General features: G+C 40.5%; 1 protein-coding gene across 1 annotated transcript in view; it reads right to left on the bottom strand.

Moving 5' to 3' along the window:
- Nucleotides 1-12,084, bottom strand: part of CFAP52 (cilia and flagella associated protein 52) — a 788,965-nt gene that overhangs the window by 709,313 nt on the left and 67,568 nt on the right. The gene's annotated exons all lie outside the window — the stretch shown is intronic.

The following is a 12,084-nucleotide window of genomic DNA, read 5'->3' as shown; positions in this document are numbered from 1 at the left end:
GGAAACTTGAACTAAAACATGGTAAGCTGTCATAAGTGTTTGGGCATTCACCCTTTGCCAGGTTGATTGCTATGACAAGAGGTACTCAGTTCCACATTTATGGTAGCTGAAGGGAATGAAAAATAGTTGTTGATGTTCTTTGGCTATAAACAATTAACATGATTTTTTTTCTTTTCTCTTTTTTCTGATGTTAAATTACATGACCATCATGTGCTCTACCTACTCCATAAGGGCAGCATTCTCATTAATTGTTTGTGGTGAAACTGGCCTAGTTTCAGTTGGAATAGCTGTATATGGGCTTAGTGATTTATTAAAATGTAATTGGAAAACTGAGTTGACTGTGCAGAAATTGTTTTAACTCTACACGTTTCTCTTCAGTGATTTGCCTTGAAAAACTTTTACTGTGTTCAGTCACATATTTTATCTTGTGTTTTATTATACTTCTTCCTCTGTTCTTATTTCCTCTCTCTGTTTTTTTTTTTTTTTTTACATAGAAGCAGAGTTTTGAAAGGCTGTATTAAATAGTTGCAGATTACAGGCTATAGCTTCAGGTAGATAATTGATGATATCTTCTGGGATCTAAGGTCACCACTTCCAGTCTGAACTCATGTGAAGTTTTGACTTTTTGGCTATAGAGTCACTCACATTAAATTGATAAATGGTGAGGAGGTCCGTTTCCATACAGTGGCTACTACTATGTTATCTATTCTCTTCTCTTCTTTGACTAGAAGAATTATCATTTAAAAGATTCTCTTATGTTTTATAATTTTCAGCATAAGCATAGTTGAGGGTATAGTAGCACCTGTGACGTCCCCACACTGGGCCAGTAATCAAGGAGCCTGAATCTTAACCACTGACACTGGAGAGAAATGTTCACTTGGAATACAAATGTATACACTCAATATTTCCAGATGCAGACCTCTTGGCATGAAGGACAATTTCGCTTAAGAGCACCCAGGGAACATGCTCAGTCTGGGGGCTGGTTGCTGTCTATATCTGTCGAGACCACCAATAAGACTCCCCCCTGCCACAGCTCAGATTTGAATCCTTAGCTGGGATTCCAAGCTAAGTTCTCCCATGCCCACTCTGTGAAACCAGTGCTTTGTGTCCCTACTCCAAGCAGCTGACACACATACTCTTTGATATTTGATTTTCACACACACACACACACACACACACACACACACACACACACACACACACACACACACACACGCACACCTGGGAAAGGCTGGCACAGATTCACCTGCTGTGCCTTCTTCTTCCCAGACTATAAGGTAGTTATCACTGTCACCAGAACCCCCGCCAGCTACTTTAAGGCTCTTGCAAGGGTACCCAATTATACTGAGTGAAATTATTATTAATACAAATGATAATGTTGACCAAACAGCAATGCTTTCAGGAATGACCAGAGTTATCACCAAATAAATATATGCAAATACTCTCAAAGCTTAAATAGATCCTAAAAAGGGGACCAGTCACAATGACTATATTAAATATATGTAATAATAAATAATAAAAGAAGAAGAAAATACTAAATATCTATTCACAGTAAACACCAGAGTTTCAGACACAGGGAATATTAAAAATAACACTGATGAAAAGTTTTACACAGTTATAGAGAAACAGTATTTAGCTAATCTCATTATCTATTCCTGATTGACTAAAAGAATTACTGTTCCTACTTACTGACTAGAGCAAGGCAAGATGGGTGAGTGGCCCTTGTTGTCAGATCCAAGACAGAATACAGAATGCTGCTGAGACTTCAGTCCCCTCTAATATTAAAACATTATTTCTGTACAGAATTACATTACATACATCTGGTAATCTGACTCTATTTCCCCGCACTGTCCTCCATCACTAGACGCTACCAGGATTCAGCACCTATGTGGTACAATACACACAGATAGAGCTTTACTCAGAGGTGGTGCAGCTGCTGGAAGTCATAAAATCATAAAACCACTTTGCTCTTCCTACAGGAGCTACTAACTATTCTCTAGCACAGACACTGCATCTCTGGCTACATTCAAAACTATGAGATAACTTATTTATGGCTTAACCCATAAAGTAATTTAATTTCAAGAATATTTTGCAAAGCCAGGTGGATTAAGATTAACCTCTTCACTTCCAGTATACGATGTTACAACGTATACATTTAAACAGTTACAATAATGCATACATATTTTTTCCTTCCAGCAGGGCACACTGCTGATATATTTTAACACAAGTAAACTTCACAAATACATTTTCAGCAGAAGCATCTGTATAAATCAGGTTGATATACAAATGACATATAATTATTTACAAAATTCTAGCTAGCTGTGCTAGCATATGCTACAAATTCACCGTATTTCTGCTGACATGCCTGGCAGTACATCCTATCATCACAGCACCATAGATATTTTATCATTTAATAGATACTTTTATGTTTTGTTAATTTCAACATGGATTGTCTTGGGTATAGTAGAGTCATACATGTGTCACAATGTCAAAAATACTGGAATATAGTGCTATTCTCGATCCTCACTATCTATGCCTACTTTGGAAATGCCCTAAAATGCAAACTACTTGCAACATAGTAATTGATGACATGTCCTAGGCTCTTAAGTCACCACTTCCAGTCTAAACTGATATGGAATTATGACTTTTTGGTTTCAGAGTCCTTCATATTAAGTTGATAAATGGTGAGGAGGTCTGGCTGCATACATTGGCTGCTACTCTGTATCTATGCTCTTCGCGATTGGAAGAATTATCTTTCAATAGATTCTATTATGTTCTGTAAACTTCAACATAAGCATAGTTAAGGTACAGTACAGCCACAGATATGTCAAAATGGCTAGATGTTGTTCTCAATGCATGCTTGCATGTAATGTGTAAAAACATAGGTGTTCTATATGGATTGTAAAGCTAGAGGTGATTATAATACATGTCATCTCTTATGTATTGCATAAATATGATGTTACTTCTGTTTTTGCAAAGTTGACAAATTGTGACTTTTGCTTTCATACGTTAGCTTGAATAAAACTATTATTTTAAAAAGCTAAAAAATCTGACAGAAAAGCACAATTTTCAGTCATAAAATTTAATGAAACAGGACATTTTTCCCCAATAAGACTCTGTCTGCCAAGCTTTTGAAGGATCGCTATCAGACTGAAAGAATCAAGAGAGCTACCAAATAACTACTCACTTTGGTGGCAAAAAAAAAATATCTGATAGTTTTTGCACTCCAACTGCCTTTTATATGGAAAGTATATCCTTCTGGAGAATGTAGCTCAGTCAAATGCAAATCGGCTGAAAAAGTTCAACCAAAAGAATTCTCAATGATAGCAGAGAAATCCCTTTTCTCTACTGTGTGCAACCTTGGAGTAGGTGTATTTAAGTCCAGGGAGTGTGAGGTTGCCCTCCCGCAAGGGGGAAGCAAGGGGACTAACCCTTTTCAAAAAAGATTTTTTTTAGATTTTTTTCCAAAAGTGCTTTCAGCTAAATATTTTGGTGGACTTGAGATCAACATAACTAACATCAATCTGTCAAAAACATGAATCTTTTATATGGAGATCTGTGAAAGTTCCTGGCATTTGGGATATATGGAAAGTGACCAAAGGTTTGGGAAGTTGGCCATTGTAGGATGTATACTACAAGGCTGATAGTCAAAACTTAAGTTTACTTTCAAGTTTACCATCTGACAACCATTCCAGAGGCCAGGAAGTATTTTCGGCCATGCCCCTCTACAATCTGCATCTGAGTCAATCAGTTTATGTCCTCAAGATAATGGAGGAGGATGAATAAACTTCTTTCTCCAACCTGTCCAACAAACATGACTTATTTAAGTGGATAGAGAGCTGGGATCTCAGATGTTTAAGCCTTCTTCATGGCAGGTGCAGCAACAATGGAGTCTATTTTGGGGATACCAACTAAATAAGTCCAATCTTTACATAGCCAGAGAATCTTAACTTATTATCTTCAGCACTGGAATACTTGCCACAAAGTACTACATTTTTTTATTTGTTAATTTGCCTGGTCACCCCTTTAATCCCTAATCTGAAATGTACATCTGGACAATTCAGAGTAATTAGTCAACCAGAATGGGTATACTTACATTTAACAGTAATATATTTATTTATTTTGCATTTGTTAAGAGGGAAAGTCTGACTTGGAAAGTAGCCAATTTTCAACAGAGGCCCGGGGAGAAACCCTCCAGATGTCTGTCTTTGAACATGGGAGGAAACCGGAGCACCCAGAGGAAACTCACATGAATGTAAGGAGGATATGCAGACTCCACACAGAAGGCTCTCTAGCTGAGAATTGAACCAGAGAACCTCTTGCTGTGAGGCGACAATGCTACCACTGCATTGCTGCACCATCCACATCATCTCATTATATGAGATGTATATCATTTAAATACTAATAATATATAATTCTGAAATGTTTCTGTTTCAGAATAATAGATCATTTAAAGTAAAGTCTTTCTTCATCCCTGGGCAAATCAACAACAGCAGCAAAACCAACCATCTTTTAATGCTAAATATTAATATTAGAAGTATCAAAAATAAAATACCTGAACTCCAGGCCACAATAGCACACTACTCCCCAGACATAGTTGCTTTAACAGAAACCTGGATAAATAAAAACATAGCTAACTCAGAAGTTCTCCCTACCAGCTACAATATCATTAGACAAGACAGACCACTTCGTAAAGGGGGTGGAACTGCCTTACTCTACAAGTCCAACTTAACTGTCCATCAATTACCAAACTCCTACCCTCCCTCAGTAATTGGGACATACTTATCTCACAACTTCAACTTCACCCTAAAAAGGTCATCACCACAATTGTGATCTATATTCCACCTGGTAATACACCTGCTAGCCTTGAAGACTTCTTATCCTGGTGTTCTTCCACATACTCACAAGAAACCCTTATTCTGGGGGACTTCAACCTAGATTGGTTCACCTGTATATCAGAACCACCAAGTAATCTAATAAATCTCCATGGCTACCAGCAGCTAGTCCAAATTCCAACTAGGTGTGATAAAAAATCTAAAAGGGAATCCATCCTTGACTGGGTCCTAACTAGCAACCCCACATTGTACCCTCACACAGGCAGTCTCCCAGACACCTTAAGTGACCACAACATAATATACTTTATACGTAATAGAACAAGCATATGCAAAACCACTAACTATATATCCACTAGAAACACAAAAAAATTCTCTACTGAGGTCCTCAACACTTTACTATGTAACTGTGACTGGACCCCCCCTAAAACCCTCCCACTTGACAAGGATGTAGCATATTTCAGCAAAACATTTCTACAACACCTAGACACTGTCGCTCCATTGCGCAAAATCAAGGTTAGAACCTCTACAAACCCCTGGCTCAGTAAAGAAACCAAACAAATCCTCAAGTCCAGAGACACTGCCTGGCGTTACTATAAAAAAAAACAAAGAAACACAAAGCCTAACTAAGTACCAAGAACTGCGCAACTGTGCAAAAAAATGCATTAGGCTGGACAAAAAATCCTACTACACAACATTACAAACTAAATACCAACACAACCCACAAAAATTTTGGAAAAATGTAAACCAGCTACTAAAATCCACACAAAAGGCTACCCCCAAACTAACCACCCCTGACACTAAAGATCCCATCGAAACACAATTCAACTCCCACTTTGTGAACTCAATTCTATCCTTAGTATCACAGGATAGTTTCTTCCTCACTATCCCCCCCAACACAAATAACACTAATACAAGCTTTACCCTCAAAACAGTTTCTACCACTTCAATCAAAAGCATGCTCTCCAAACTAAAAACCTCATCAACAGCAGCCGACCTACTCCCCAGCTATTTCTTGAAACTTACAGCAGATGCTATTGCTATCCCAGTCTCCACTCTCATAAACAGATCAATTGTTGAAAACTATGTGCCCAAACTCTGGAAAATATCCTATGTTACACCCATACATAAAGGCGGGACCTCCACTGAACTTAATAACTACAGACCCATTGCTTTACGCTCCCCCCTGGCCAAAATCCTAGAAAAATGCATCCATACCCAGATGCTAAACTATCTCCTAGACTGCAACATCCTATCACCTACTCAGCATGGTTTCAGACCTGCCCATAGTACCACTACAGCTCTCCTCTGCTTCACAGACACAGTAAACCGTCTCAAAAATGAAGGCCTGCAAGTGTCAACTCTTATTTTGGATATGTCCAAAGCATTTGACACAGTCTCACACCAAATTCTGCTAAACAAACTAAACCAATATCATCTATCTAATTCCACTCTTACCTGGTTCCAAAGCTACTTAACTGACAGGTACCAAGCTGTGAAATGGGAAAATTCTCTCTCTCCTCAGCTGCCCATAACTATAGGAGTCCCACAGGGTTCTATCTTAGGACCACTACTATTCACAGTCTTCACAAATGACCTCCACACCTCCACACAGCATGCATCTATAATTCAGTATGCAGATGACACTACCTTAATCTGTGCTGCACAAAACATTCCTACCCTCCTGCAAACAACTCAACTAGCATTCTCTGACGTTGAAAACTACCTTACCAAAGCCCAACTTATCCTCAATCCAAAGAAAACTCAGCTTATGATTATAGCCAGTTCTAACAAAAACAGTCAATTCACTATCTACTCCACAAATGCTACTCCAATTGCTCCAGTGGCACAGGCTAAGCTATTGGGAATAACCATAGACTCCCACCTAAAATTTGATAGTCATCTGAACTTAACTATTAAAAAGGTACATGCCAAACTGGGGTCACTCTACCATATCAAACCATTTCTTACCAACAACACAAGATCAGTCATTGCTCGCTCCCAACTTCTATCTACCCTAATCTATGCATCTCCCATTCTGACTAATCTCAACAAAACTGAACTAAGCAAAATGGAAGCTTGCTATAACAGAATTGCCCGCTTTGCTGCAAATTGCTCATATAGAACTCATCACTGTACTGCTTTGAGACAGCTCCACTGGCTTGAACTGCCCAACCTCCTAACCTACAATCAGCTCTGCCTCTGTCATTCTATCTATTACCTCCCCAATAAGTGTCCTGCCCTCAAAAACCTAGTACAACATCACTCAGCCAAAAGGCCTCTTAGATCATCAAGCAATCTACTACTAGAAGTTACCAACAGTTACAATAGCTTTGGAGATGCACTATATAGTAGTTCGGTGGCTAAAAAATGGAACTCTGTCCCTACTAGAATTCAAAACACATCATCCAAAGCCTCCTTTAAAGACCTCATCAGGCAACATCTCAAGCAAAGTTGGCAGTGCCATGGTTGCTCCCCAGGCTAGTGAAAGCGGATAACATATACATACTAAAGCTAAAGCAATTGATAATAGTATTTCAATCTTACTCACAAACACTGGCTAATCTACAATGTATGTACTGTACCTGTGTACTATGTATGTATTCTACCTACATTCCAAAGTTCAGCTGTACACCACAAATCTATTACTTACCTTTATTTTTAAAATTAATATTTTTTTGATTGTTCTCTCCACTGTAACTGTTTGTGCCGCATACCACTGTAAAAACATGTCTCTTGTAATTTGTGTGTATACTGATTATGTCTAAATAACTAAATGTGTCTGTAATTTTTCTTTGTGGAGCTTTTCTCCCCGGGCCTCTGCTGAAAAAGGGCCTTTTCGGCTCAGTCAGACACCCCCGTTTAACAAATGTAAAATAAATAAAATAAATAAAAGTTAATTCCTGTGACAGCATGAAGGTTTTTCTACGGGTCTATTTCAGAAGACTGAGAAACCAAAAGACTGAATCCCAAAAAACTGAAAATTCAAAATACTGAATGATGGAATTTGCCCCTTCTCCACTGTTGTGTGATCTTGGAGTTGCTAAATATAGTTAGCATGAGGTGTGGGGGATGCAGCCCTCCATATGAGGAGTGCAGGGGGGCTTGCCCCCTGCATTAAAAATGTGTTCAGTATTTTGAATTTTCAGTCTTCTGGGATTCAGTATTTTCATTTGTCAGTCTTCTAAAGTAGATCCTTTATAGGTTCATAGGTAGGTAATAGGCTATTGGACCTAGGGCTTATATAAGCCTAGCCAAATAGTACCCTGTCTTTTGCCACCAAGAAAATTATTTTCCTGTGCCCCTGTCAAACAGAGCCACAGAAGTGATCCCCAAGGTGAATTTATTATCTCCCATCCAATCATCAAGATTTTTCTTGAAGAGTGCTAATGAGGAGCTTTGTTTGATATAGATAGGTAGTTTGTTCCAGAATATGGGAAGTCTCTGGGACAGGAATCTATCCCTCCAGCGTGTTCTGTTTATTGTGGTGACAAGGTTTAGGTCCCTAGGGCATGTAGCTCGGAAGGATTGGGATTTCTTTAAGTGGAGCATGTTTGATATAGCTTTGTATGTTAGGCAGAGATCATCTCTGAGTAGGCGATATGTGACAGAGTAAAGCTGAAGTTTTTTGAGATGGTCTGTATAGGGCATCTGTTTGAGGCCAGTAATCCTCTTTGTGAGGTATTTCTGTGGCCTTTCCAGTTGTTGTAGATATCTTGTGAGGTACATACCAAAAAGGGCATTGTACTCTATAATGGGTCTAATGAGTGATGAGTGGAGGGGAACAATGACCTCTATTTTCCTGGATGAGAAACCTTTTGTGATGAGGTGTGCCATGTAGAAGGATTTCCCAACTACTGTGGTGATGGGATTATCAAAGGAGAGACTACTGTCCAGCTGTGTCCCAACGTCTCTTATCACATGTTCGGTGTTAAATAGACTACCGCCTATGTGGTAGTTCATGGGTACAGAGTTTTTACCAAAAGGGATGACAATGCACTTTTTGGCATTGAGCTTGAGGCCATGGCTTTGACACTAGGCATCTGTCTCAGTGAGGCTCTTTTGCAGGATGTCCACATCGTTAGGAGTTTTGATTATGTCTCCTAGTTTGTAGTCATCTGCGAACTTTGTTAGCCAAAGACCTTCTGTGTTAGCCTGTACTTCAGAGAAGTAGATACCAAGCAGGAGAGGACCTAGAACTGAACCCTGTGGTACTCCACTTGTCACTGGTCTGAAGTTGGATTTACAGTCTACTACTTTCACAGTGTGGGTTCTGTCAGTAAGCCAGTTGGAAATCCATGTTGTGACTTAGGGATTTATACCTAGTTTAGTGAGTTTATCTATAATTACAGAGTGGGGGATGGTGTCAAAAGCCTTGGCGAGATCTAGATAGGCTGTGTGAACCACCTTATCCTCATGTACAGCTTTGGTGACTGCTTCAAAGAAGTCTATCAGGTTTTGGAGACATGATCTCCCTTTTACAAACCCAAACTGGGTGGGGTCCAGAGTTTGGAGATTACTAATGTCGTTGTTTATAAGTTCCATTATGATACGTTCCACAGCCTTGCAGACCAAGCTCATCAGGCTAATGGGGCGGTAGTTCCCGGGGTCCATGGTGGCTCCCCCTTTGTGGAGTGGGATAACCATTGCCATGTGCCATTCAGTGGGCACAAAGCCTGAGGTGAGGCTATGATTGAACATGGTACTTAGGTGGGGTGCAGTTTGTTCTGTAGTTCATGTAGAACGTAGCCTGGGATGTTGTCAGGTCCAGTGGATGCTGTGTTCTTGGCTTCGGAGAGTGTGTTTTTTACCTGTGCAGCTGTGATTACAGGAACTTTGCATTCTTCCAGTATACAGATGTGCTCTTTAGGGGATGAAAGAGGGGTAAAATTAGCACTGAACCTATCTGCCAAGATGTTGGCACTATCAGTTGGTTTTGTATATTTAGTGCCATTGTGCTGTAACTCAGAGCAGATCTGAGTGTTGCCACTGAGATTCTTGACATAGCTATAGAATGCTTTGTGGTTGTCTTTAGAATCAGTGGCAATTTTGTTTTCATAACTATCTTTGGAGGATTTTATGAGGGATCTCAGCTTCTTACTGAGGCTGACCATGGAGTTTCTCCAATCATGGGATTTTACTCTTTTTTTGCAACAGTTTCTTTCTTCTGTTGTAGAGTTTGTTTATGGCAGGGGACCACCAGATTGGCTTCCTTTTTTTGGTGGATAGCATCTTGATTCTGTTAGGAATTGCATGATCCATGCACTCATGTAAGTTCTTATAAAGTGCAATTGTATAGGATTCAGCACTCGTACCTCTATTGTCCATCAGCATGGGTGTTGTGAAGTTTGCCACTTCTGTCTTAAGAAGCGTGAAGTTGTTTTTGGAGACACTTTTTATGGTGGTTTCCCTAATGGGGGGGGGGGTTGTGGATGTCTAGAGTTATTTGCTTGTGGTCGGATCTGACCAACGAGGAATTGACCTCTGGTGTGGAACACAGGTTGCCCATGTTGGCAATGGCCAGGTCTAGGATATTGCTGCCCCTGGTGGGGGTGTGGATAAGTTGATCCAAGGTATTGGAATTTATGAATTCCAGAAAACGTTGAGCACAAGAGTTGGTACATGGGTAGTTTTCCCATTTAATGGTGGGGTAGTTGAAATCGCCCATTATTAGGGTGTTAGGTTGCACCCTAATATTTTCCAGTCTATCAAGAAATGAGGAGTGGGAATCCTGAGGCATGGTGGGGTATCTGTAGCAAGCTACAATTTGGATTGCGGTCTTGCCCAGAGTTAGTTGCACTTGGGTAATCTCGGATGCATTATGCTGAGCAACTAGCCTGGAGGTGTGGATATCCTTAATGAATATGGACATGCCTCTGCCTTTAGTGCTTCTGTCCAGGTTAGGTGGCCGAAAGGTGTGGTATGAATTATAGCCTGGTAATGCAGGGGTGCTCTCTGGAGCCTTGAACCAGGTCTCTCACTGCACAGATGTTGATGTTCTCCGTTTTAAGGAGTGCCTCGAGTGAGGGCATTTTGAGGTTTAGACTTCTAGCATTAAGTAGCATTACCTTAGATTTCTGCTTCCTTGTACCTGTTACGGTGGTGAATTTGTCATTTGAATCTTGCCTAAAAAAGGCACTATAGGGGTGGCAAGAGCCTTAGCCAGTATCTGGAATCCCAAGGACAACAGGTGCAGGCCATATCTGGCAAAACATCATGGTTTGTCGATTATGTCATCCCAGGCAGACAGATACTGGATCCCCTTAGAATGACACCAGAAGCTTAGCCAATTGTTGAAGTCAATCATTTTGTCCTTGTACTGTGGTATCATTCTGGGTGATGGCAGGATGCTACTCAGGGCTGGGGTCGTACCTGCCTGGGCTACACGATTGGACAGCTCTTCCATGTCTCTTTTCATGTAGTCCAGGGAGGTACATCTCAGGTCATTCACACCAACATGGACAATAACAGAGTCATATTTGTACTTGTTGTGGAGTGACCTGAGTGCATCCGTTATGTGACGGATCCTGGCACCTGACAGGCAGCTGACAGTAACTTTCTCCTTGTTTAGCCTGGTGAGTAGAACATCAGTGTGCCTGACTATAGAGCCACCTATGACTAGATTGTTGTTGTACGTTGCTATGCCTTATGGGCTGTGGTTGAGTGGCACACTGAGTTTGTGGGCTATGTTTCATTTGGGTTGTGTTGGGGGGTGGAGGTTGCTTGCTTTTCTGCTTTGAAGGTCCTTGTTGCTTGGGTAGATTTTTTTTGAGACCCTCCGCAAATGTAGGTGTGTGTTTTGTGTTTATATGTGTGTGTTTTGGTGGTGTAGGTTTAGAGGGACTATGTGATGAGTGTGGTGTGGTGCAAGTTTTTAACTTCTCCTCTTGAGTGTCTAGTCCAGTCTTGGGTGAAGAGAGCTTTGCTTCCAGTTTGGCTATATAAGTGCAGGTTGCACTCACAGGATGTTGGGTGGCAGGAGGACATGGTTGTCTGTGTAAGTGAGGCAGTTGCTGCATTGCCCCAAGATGCCCAGATTCATCAGGTAGACAGGAGAAAACACCGGGAGCTGACCCTTAGACATGCCTGGATAAGTGCTTATTAAGTACTAAAAATTGTTTTCCTCTAGACAAGTGAGGAAAGTTGAGTGCTGTAGTAATTTGTAGCCTATTTAGTGCTTACAATGAGTTCTGAACAAGTGTTGAGCTCAAAGAAACAGATTTGAGTGCTGAAACTAGAAAACTGGCTAGTT

This window comes from Protopterus annectens, chromosome 4.part0, assembly GCF_019279795.1.
Source record: "Protopterus annectens isolate FY-2018-M chromosome 4.part0, PAN1.0, whole genome shotgun sequence".
NCBI lineage: Eukaryota > Metazoa > Chordata > Ceratodontiformes > Protopteridae > Protopterus > Protopterus annectens.
The sequence above is the reverse complement of the archived record's forward strand: the minus strand, read 5'-3'. Positions and strand labels throughout refer to the sequence as shown.